This window comes from Dendrobium catenatum, unplaced genomic scaffold (genome assembly GCF_001605985.2).
Source record: "Dendrobium catenatum unplaced genomic scaffold, ASM160598v2 fragScaff_scaffold_51, whole genome shotgun sequence".
In the NCBI taxonomy this organism is placed as follows: Eukaryota; Viridiplantae; Streptophyta; class Magnoliopsida; order Asparagales; family Orchidaceae; genus Dendrobium; species Dendrobium catenatum.
The window spans coordinates 587,988-598,778 of record NW_021318513.1 but is presented as its reverse complement, the minus strand read 5'-3'; the positions used below and the strand labels follow the sequence as shown (position 1 = coordinate 598,778).

Sequence of the window (10,791 nt, the reverse complement as noted above, 5' to 3'; positions counted from 1 at the left end):
AATTCCGACATCATTAAGGTCTCCAAATGTCCAACGAACAGTGCACGATCAAAGGGTTCAATATCGGCCGTCCATTCAAAACCACTCCCTATTCGCCCATGATCTCACACCTCTATTTACGAGTTATGCCACTCCAGAAAAACTATAAATAGAGCCCTCATTCTACACAAAGGGGACTCAAGTGAAGAGAGAAAAGAAGAAAAGAAGAAGGAGGAGAAGGAAGAAGCTCCTCCTCGACCACCGCCGGAGCTCTTCCTGCCACCTAAAGACGCCGGAACTCTGCTGAATTTTCGGGAAATGCCAGGAATTTGCAGAACTTTGTAACTTTGTGAGAAATTGATTGTAAACTGATCGTCTTGATTTGTAAGATGGATCAACCTTTGTACTTCATCAAACACTAGTGGAACTTTACAACTGGGCGAGGCCCCGTGGTTTTTTTACCTTTTTGGGTTTTCCACGTAAAAACTCTGGTGTTTATTTCTCTTTTCTATTTGTGTGCGGAATACTCGTGCAACGCTAAGACGAATATTTTCTAACTCTACTGTCGCGTATATTCTAGCACGCAACAATAACCAATCTTCAAAAAGTGAAATTCACACACACATAACATACAAAAATTTCGAATTGAGGTCCTCTTAATTAATAGTCAAAGCTTTTGATGAAAAAAATAAAAAAATGTTAATCTTGATAGCTGCTGCAGCTCGAAGTCCTCTGTAGCCCTTCCCTGACTTTTACTGTACGCTGAGGTTTGTTTCTTTCACTGTAACCTGCGGAGTGTTCATCTAAAATCTGAAGTCGACGTTATACTATTAAGATACAATATACATCTCTTTTGATTTGTTGGTGTCTTAATTATAATTATGCTAATGATAATTAAAGCTTAAGTTAATGACATCCAAAAATCATTAAAAAGATCATTAAAATGCCAATGCTTCTGAGATTAGTCATGGCCTCTTGTACGATAAAATTAATTATAATTAAGTTCATTTTTTTTTTCAAAATATAATAATAAGTATTGAAGTCGATTTAAGAAAGATTGATTATTATTTTTATTAAATTTATTTGAGGTAATTAGGGGTGGATTACACCTTAAAGCCATATAATTGCTTACAAAAAATTTCTATGTTGAACCTGAAATTAGAAGAAAAGAAAAGTGATACACATCTAAACAAAAGCTTGGAATGAACAAAATGTCACTTATGAATTGGAAAATATTTCATCTTAGGATTTTGAAGAGGTTGTCTTTTTTAATTTTATGGCAAATAATGGTGATGTTATCAATAGAATCCCAAACCTCCTACAATTTCTTTTTCTCTATATATGATATAATAGCATGTATTTGAGACATTTCAAATATATCTTGTGCCAAATAAATCATGTTAACTAGAATGTTGTCCAAATTTCTTGAGGATATTATGAAGAGAAACATCATCGATAGAGTCAAATATCTCAAAAAATTAAGAGATCATCTACATAAAAATGGTTAGAAAAACAATAGCCATCCAAATTGATACTAATATATGTATGATTGCCAATTGACATTTAAAAAAGATGGGATAAGCTGTTCATGGTGATTCAGAATAGGCATGGGGATAGAGGGCATCTATACCTCAATCTAGAAAAGGAATGAATAATCCTTCCAAAGATCTATTGATACTTATAGAATAGTGAACTTCTTATGTAGAAGTTATGATCCATAAGATGAAAAGAGCTAAAAAATCTTTTTGCTCCATCCATTAAAATAGAAATTACCTTAATAAAATGTCAAAAGCTTTGAATATGTCAAGGTCGGCACAAAATAGATGATTTTTTCCTAGCTTCTTAAATTATCCTAAAAGCTCTGGAGCAAGAATGATATTATCTATAGAAATTCTTTTATTTATAAAACATGATTGACTAGGATGAGTCCATCGGCCAAGATTATGGTAATGACTTTATAAGAAAATTATAATGAAGGGATATAAAGTTAAAGTTAGTTATATCACTAGCATGAAAGTTTATAGGAATTAAAGCAATGGCAGTGCCTTTAACACCTTCAATTAACATAGAACTTCTAAAGAAATATTTGACGACTTCACAAGCAAGAGGACCAATAAATGAAGGTGAAATCATCATGAAAGAAAATAGTGCTTTAACCCCTTCAATAGTGGTGTTAAGAGTAATATTTGAAGGATCATTGCTCAAAAGCAAGAAAGTGATTGAAGGAGTTGGAGCTCATTTATAATTGCTGAAAAATGATTGGAAAATTTTGTGAAAAATAGATCTTTTATGGGCAGTGAAAAGATGTACGCACAGTCATTCATAATGATTTGTTTATTTACTAATCAAATGTCTCTAAACACTTTATTTTATAATGAGGATCTATATATTTATAAAAAATTAAAATCACACAAAAAAGCTATAATATAGAAGAAAAAATTATAAATGTAATTTTATTTCATTTTTTTTTATTTTTCCATGAATTAAAATATATTGTTAGCTACATATAAAGGCCTATAAAAAAAGTCATGTAATAGTAATAACAAAGAGAATCCATCAGCCTATATCTCTATGGATAGCCATCATCCAAGTGAATGAATATAAATAACACACTTGCTGTAATACACAACACCGATACATAGTAAAAAAATGACACGACGCATCTCGATTTGCCTCTGGTCGTTATCCGGTGACCGCACAGAATAATTTCTCATGTAAAAGAAAGATACATCATCCAGTTGATACAACAAACCTTTTTTTTTTTGGGCAGTTTTTAGCCCAAATTGCTTGGGATGAAATTTTTTCTTCAACCAAAGAGTCACAGCTCCATCCGCACTCACAAACAAACAAAAGACTTTTCCAGGGATCCAACCAGTCTTGTACAGTCCAAGTTTAACAGAAGCCAAATGTTTCTACTAAACAGAGAAACTGTACCATATAATACAATGCAACAAATAATGGAAACTAAGCCATAAAATTACGTTCACCAATTCCATAAAGACCGCAGTAAAAAAGGAAAAAGCTTAAAAAGGACAATTTTTTTGTCTACCAGATCGCTAAACTGTGCTACAAGATACTCTCCATGGCTGAAGGGATACAAGCGATTAGCATTCAAGTAATGAAGTTTGATAGTTTATTGCAGTCTTGATACTCCAAATCATCTTCTTCAAGTACGCTTGCTTTCTTCTTCTTTCTTGTTATTGGTGCTGTGATTGACCTCCACAATCTGCTTACTGGATCCTGCAATCCATCCATTTCGTAGTGCCCAAATCGCCAGTCTCTTGCGATGTAAGGTCTGTATATAGGTTCATCCAGCCCACCTGCAGATAAATATGTGCTTTTTGGGTAACTAAAGATGTCATAAAAATGCCAGTCTAAGGCTTCGTTTGGGACAACTTTCTTAATGCTTCCTAAAACAATTTTTTACTACAAAAATTTTATGAACTCAAAAATCTTGTACTAAAAAGCTGCTTTAGAAAATAGTAAGGAAGTTATCCCAAATGACGCCTAACTATTTTTTAAAATTTTTTAGGAGAGTGAGAGCCACAGCTCAATTTTACGATAAAATGAACATAACATTTTTTGGAGAAATGAGAGCGAAACTTCAATTTTACTAAATGCAAAATAAATAAAAAAATTACAAAGGTTAAAAATTTAGAGCGACCTGAGCATACAAAACTTGGAGTGAAAGGTTACAAGTCAACACCAACAACAGCAATGAAATGGCAAAAGACGAGCAGACCAAATAAAAAGAGCACCAACCAAGTAGGGATGTAACTCTTGCAAAAAAAAGAAGAGCAGCTCAGAAGAGTCAAAACAAAAAGGTGTTCAGATCAAGGAGCAGATGTATCTGTTCAGGATGAAAATTGGAATGATAAAGCGAAGTGGCAAAGCACAGGAATGAAAGAACGCTAGTAAAATGCAATCTAAGCATTTCAAGTTAAGTGATAAATGTTTCATTTGGTGTTTACTAGTAGAGGCATTAATAAAAAAGAAAGTTTTTCTGCATTCTCCCAAATCCATTAGATTCCAAATATAACTTTATTATTCGCCTTGACTATTTTGGCATTATGGACATCGATGGTCTCCTAATGTTGATAGGTTGCACTCGGGGTACACATTACTAGCTTTGCTTTATCTTATCTTGATCCAATATATTTTTTGTTTCTTTTAATGGCATGCCTACCTAATTGCTATTTATATAATAATCAATAAGAAGTCATAAATTTCTTTTTTTTAGATCCTTCAATTTTTGTGGCAGATAGCAAATAACCATAGAATACCTAGTACTTGGTAACATGTTCTTTGCAATCAGGCTACTTTAATTGCATATAAAGTGCATTTGCTTTGAGCTCCTGGGATATCTCTAGGTTGACAGGACATTGCATTTATCACCTGCCAATCTCTTAGACTTGTTGAGAGTTGGTGTATTTGATTAGCGTCAGCTGTAGGAAGTTCATGTGTTTGCTTGCAATTAGAGTACATATCCTCGATTGTTTTTCAATCATTTCTTTGGAGTTTTGTTTAACACAAGTCCCCTACTTGTTCATTCATGTACTTAAATGATTCAGATTATCATTTAGTATTGTCATTTTTAATTTAATTGTGCATTTTAAAAGCTTAGGGTCCAGTTCCCTGCTGTTATGTTTGCATTGTCATGTTCCCTGTCATTCAGTTTGAGTTAGGTCTCCTGTTGTTCATTCAATTTTTGTGCATTTTCAGTTTGAATTTCGGCAGCATCCTGACATATCCCCTATTAGGGGAAGTCTTAGCCTTCTCGCCACGTCAAGAAAGACGTGCACGGTCGGTGTCAAATGAGACTGTGGCCATAGTCTTCAATCCCACCATGCAAAGAAATCGTGCATAGGTCTTCAAGGGTACCTATTTAAAAATGCACAGTTTTTTTCCCCGTAGGCACTGAAGCACGTACACAGGTACTTAAGTTTTGCCCTGTCATGCTAAGAAAAGCATGCACAAGGCTTACCTGCCTCGTCGTAAGCACCGCAACGAGTTTCGTCCCATCGCGCTAAGAAAAACGCTCATGGGTGGTTGCTCACCGCGTTGCAATTGTCGAGGACAGGATTTGGGTTATACGTTCGCGATCAGGTCAGCGGCAGCAATGTCTGCGATAATATGTTATTTTATTTTCCTCTTTTTTATTTTTTTTATTTTATTCTTTTTTTATTTTCTCTTTTTTTTATAACTCTTCCCCTCACCTTTTTTTACATAATAATAATAAAAATAAATATGATAATACTATTATTAATACTAAGAATTAATAATAATAAGTAGTAGTAATAATAATAATAAATTAATGCTAATAAAAACTTAACATGTACAGAAAAGGAATTTTACCTCTGGTTGTCTCGACGCCGGCTTGCAGGTACAATAAAATCAGAGAAATAAGGTGAAATCGGTTGAGTTTAGTGACTGAATTGGTAGAGGAGTTGGGATATTTGGGTAGAATAGGGGTTCGATTAAGGAAGTAGAGTGCGACTAGCTAGGTGCTGGGGCGGAGGCTTCACGTGCAGCGGTGGTCTCCCGAAGCTAATGAAGAGGCGGGTACGATCGTGAGGAAAGATCGGCAGAAGGTAGAGAGGAGTTGGGAATGAGGAGTTAGAAGGGATTCTGCTATGTGGATCATAGTCGATCACCAGATCTGATGGAATTGAACGTGCTGAAAGGTCTGAGAGCACGTCGGCTTGCATGAAGTCGGCTACCTGGCAAGTGACGAACGGACACAACAGAGAGTTGGGAGGTCCGAACAGGGCAAAGCTGTGAGCTGGTTCGCTCGACCGAAGGGGGAAATCGAGTAGGTGAAGATCAGAACTGGCAACGGGGTCTTCGATAGGCACAATGAAGGCGGATTTGACCGGGATTAACGAGTAGGGACGAACAAGTGCATCGGTCACCTGGGGTTGGAACATGGGTCGAAGGTGATGTGGTGTCTGGCGGTTAGAGTTTTGAGCAGGTGACGGGATCAAAGGTATATGGTTTGAGGAAGTTGGTTCGGTCGACTAGGTGGAGTGTCAAGAGCTGCGACTGGCACACTGGAGGGAGACACACATAAGGCCTATGTACTGGACCGATCGGCACAGTGGAGGTGCCCTATCGGTGATATTGATCTTCGATCGACTAAGAACGAAGGTTGACGTCAGGCTATTGCTGGAGGACGAACAAGAGAGGGATGGAGGTTTGGTTGTTTGAAAGTGTTAGCCAACAGTACACTTGGCAAGCTAGGATTGGCTTTATCTCTGTACCGTTAGCCTAGGATGGACTTTTCTTGACTGTACTTTCTTTACCCATTGTGTCTTTATATACTCCTGTAATCTATAGATGAAATGAATGGATTATTACTTTGTTCTTTTCCCTATCCTCTGTTTTCCTCCTGGGCGTTGCTAGCCCTCTCCGAGACACCTCTCTTCTTATTCTACATGGTATCAGAAGTTCTGGTTCACTCCTCCGTCCTACCTCGATGACAACCTCGTCCTCCATGGCCTCCACCAATACCTCCTCACCGCTTCAAGAGAACCTCTCCAACAACCACGGCAGCTTCTCTTCACCAGAAATCCCCTCCCTCAAGTTCTTGATGACAGTATCAAGAACGTCATCGCCCAAACACTCACGGCCGAAAACCATTCTCTCTAGCGATCCCAAGTGCTCAAACTATTTCGAGCAAATGGCTTCGTAGGGTTCTTGACCGGCAGCATCACCAGACCGCCTCCCTTCATCACATCCAGCACTGTAACCCAAACACCGAACTCAGCTCACACCACCTGGATTCTGATCGACCAAAACCTCGCAGCGGCACTCTACTCCGTCATCTCCTCTACTCTTCTTCCATACGTTCTTTCTATCGAACATTGCTCTGAAATCTGGAGCACCCTTGACACCCGACTCCAATCCTGCACTCGATGAAGAATCGCTTACCTCAAGAACGAACTATTCCTTATCCATGAAGGATAAATCCATGACCAAATATCTCTTAGACGTCAAATCGAAGGTCAATGCATTAGCTGCCGCTAGAGCACCCGTCGATGACGAAGACGTCATACATTATATACTCAACGGACTACCCAATACTTACCAAGCTTTCAAGATAGCAATTCGCACGAACCTTAGATCCGCCAGTCTCGATGAGCTATGCACCCTTCTCTGCAGTGAAGAGCTAAACCTTGCTCACGAAATATCCAAAGAACTCCAATCCCTCAACTTAGCGGGAAATCAAACGGCTCTAACCGCTGGTGGCGGCAGGGGTCACGGTCGGAATCTCCAACCTCGCGGTCGCTCAAACACTCGCCAACCGAACACATCCAACTCAAACTGCAACAACAAGCAAAATCGTCCATCCATCAATTGCCAAATTTGTGGCAAGTTCGGACACTCGGCCATCAAGTGCTGACATCGCCATGATGACCAGTACAACACCGAACCCATGCCATCTCTCTTTATCGCACCGCCCCAACCCAATCCCTCCGATTGGTTCCTCGACAGCGGAGCGTCAACTCACTTAACTTCAGATCCAACCAACGTGCAACAATCTGATCCATCCAAGTTGTTCTTGGAAACGGCCACCAACTACCAATCCATACCACGGGTAAAGGTCTTCTTCCCACTCCTACATGTAGCCTCAAACTCAAGAATCTCAATCTTGTCCCCAAGCTTTCCTTCAATCTCCTCTTCGTACACAAACTCACTCAAGACAACGATTGTATCATCATTTTCCATTCTCACGGCTACGAAATACATGATCAGAAGACCCACCGCAGTCTTCTCATGGGTCCATCTATTAACGGCCTCTACCCTCTCAACATCAAGAACATCTCGGCCAAACAAAAAGATCAACTCACTCTCCTCTTCGTTTAGCACGTCCCAGACCTCTGGCATCGTCGCTTAGGCCACCCCTCCACTCAAATCATGGCCGCAATCCGTAAACGCAACAGCAACATACATACATCTTCGATCATGTGTAATTCTTGTAAAATGATGAAAAGCCATAGATTACCCACATCAGAATCTACTACTGTAACTAATTCCCCTTTCCTTTTAGTTCACTCGGACGTCTGGGGTCCGTTTCAGATTGTATCTACTCAGGGATTTCGCTACTACATCTCATTTATAAACAATTTCTCTAAATTCACTTGGATATTTCCTCTAACTCAAAAATATGAACTTTTCAGTAAATTCATGGAGTTTCAAGCTCTTATTGACCACCAATTTAACCGGAAAATTCGTATTTTACGCACAGACAACGACACCAAATTTATAAATAACCAATTCAAATTTTACTGTCGTCACAATGGTATAATTCATCAATCATCCTGTCCTCATTCACCTTATCAGAACGGGGTCGCCGAACATAAACACAGACATCTCATCGAAATGGCCCGCACCCTTCTTCTTCAAGCTTCACTACCCCAAAATCTCTGGGTAGACACGGTCCATACCGCAAATCTTCTCATCAACTGCCTACCGTCACCAAATACCCAGAATAAATCACCCTACGAACTCCTCTATGGCAAACAACCTAACTACAATCACGTTCGAGTCTTTGGATGCCTCTGCTACCCATGGCTCAAACCGTACACAGCTAACAAACTTTCCGCTCTCTCAATTCCGTGCGTCTTCGTAGGATACGCCACGTCTCAAAAAGGATACCGTTGTTTCGATCCCCAAACCAACAAAATTTATACATTGCCTCATGTAATCTTCAATGAGAATATTTTCCATATACCAACAAAGCTTCACAACCACCACCGTCTCAACTCTCACAAACATTCACACCACCTCTCCTCCTTGTCCCCGCTACTAGCATACAACAATCTGTCCACAACTCTATCCCTATACAACTCACCGCTCCAGCACCTAATACACCCAGCAACAGAACAAACAGTCCAAACTCTCACGATCTAAATGTTCCCTCCCCCAACCACGGATTTGAAGTTCAACCTGCCTCAACCTCTTAAGACACTACATCCAGACAGCACCCAATAAAGCCCACGATTCAATCTCAGCCGCAAACCATCCAGGGACACCACATGACCACTCGACTCAAAAGCGGTCACTCCAAACCCAAGATAATCTTCGATCTCGCTCACATACTACAATCCAATGAACCCTCCATTTATGCTCAAGCCGCTAAATTCAAACACTGGCGCACAGCAATGTCTCAAGAATTCCAGTCACTTCAAGCCGAAGGCACATTGGAACTAGTTCCTCCCAACCCCTCTCAACATGTACTTGGTTCAAAATGGACATTTCGCATCAAATACAACTCCGACGAATCTATAGCCTGATACAAAGCGCGTCTTGTAGCCAAATTATACAACAAAGAATACGGCATTGATTACATAGAAACCTTCAACCCCGTCGCAAAAATGCCCACCATACGCATTCTCATCCACCTGGCTCTCCACCACAACTGGACCATAAAACAGCTCGAAGTCTCGAACGCGTTCCTTCACGGAACCTTATCCAACACCGTCTACATGCATCAGCCACCCGGATTTCAGGACTCTATGCATCCCAAACATGTCTGCTGATTAAAGAAAGCACTCTATGGACTGAAACAATCACCACGAGAGTAGTACGCCACCCTATCGAATCACTTATTAAGCTACGGGTTCAAAATAAGTGTAGCCAACCACTCTCTACTAACATACAAATCCGGGAACATCCGCATTGACATACTCATCTACGTCGACGACATCCTCCTCACAGGTAACTCCACAACCGAAATCAATAAACTTCTTTCTAACCTACACAACAATTTTCAGATGAAAAATCTTGGATCTCTCTCACAATTCCTGGGCATCCAAGCGCATTATACAAAGTCCGGTATACTCCTTCACCAGCAAACATATGCAAGAAAAATTCTTGACAAAGCAGGCATGTCTCAATCCAAACTAGTCTCCACACCCATCACTTGCAAAACAACATCAAACACCAAATCAACCGAACCTTACGACAACCCCCAACTATATTGACAAATCATCGGATCCCTTCAATATCTTACTCTAACAAGAGCCGACATACAATTCGCAGTTCAACAACTATGCCAACAAATGCAAACGCCACTCAACCTCCACCACGAAGCTCTCAAACGACTTCTTCGATACATTATGGGAACCACGAACACAGGTATTCCTCTAACCCATTCAAATCTCACGTTACGCGGTTATGTCGATGCAGACTGGGTAAGCAATCCTCAGGACTGAAAATCCGTCTCCGGCATCTGCAACTTTCTTGGCAACTCCGCAATCTCGTGGAAAGTCAAGAAACAAAATACCATAGCTCGATCCTCCACCGAAGCCGAGTACCAAGCCCTTGCCACCGAAGCTTCCGAAATACTTTGGCTTAGACAACTACTAGAAGACCTTCACACACCGCAAGATTCACCAACAACCGTTTACTGCGATAACACCTCGTCCATAGCAGTAGCCAACAATCCTGTCTTCCACGCCCGTACAAAGCATATAGAAGTTGACTGTCACTTCATCAGGGACTGCATCAAGAAGAACTACATCTCCGTTCATCACATCTGCACTACCGACCAACTCGCAGACATATTTACAAAAGCTCTACCAACCCAAAGGTTTCAACACTTATTGTGAGACCTCGTTCCCTTACTGTTCCTCTCTGATTTGGATTTTCCTCTCAGGATCGTCCAGGACGATTTTAGATCGTCCAGGCCGATCGGCACTGTAGAAAATATCAGCCTGAAGATAGTTCTGGGAACCGTCCAGGACGATATTTTTGGTTTGATCGTCCCGGGACGATTTGGCGATCGGCCGGGCCGATCAGACAAATGAT

At 40.2% G+C, this 10,791-nt stretch overlaps 1 long non-coding RNA gene across 1 annotated transcript in view; it reads right to left on the bottom strand.

The window, feature by feature from the left end:
- Positions 1 to 2,815: 2,815 nt before the first annotated feature.
- LOC110106263 overlaps positions 2,816 to 10,791 on the bottom strand; it is a 12,608-nt gene continuing 4,632 nt past the window's right edge. Inside the window, exon 2 of the long non-coding RNA XR_002304216.2 lies at positions 2,816 to 3,299. This is a non-coding gene — a long non-coding RNA (uncharacterized LOC110106263). The remainder of the gene's footprint in view (positions 3,300 to 10,791) is intronic.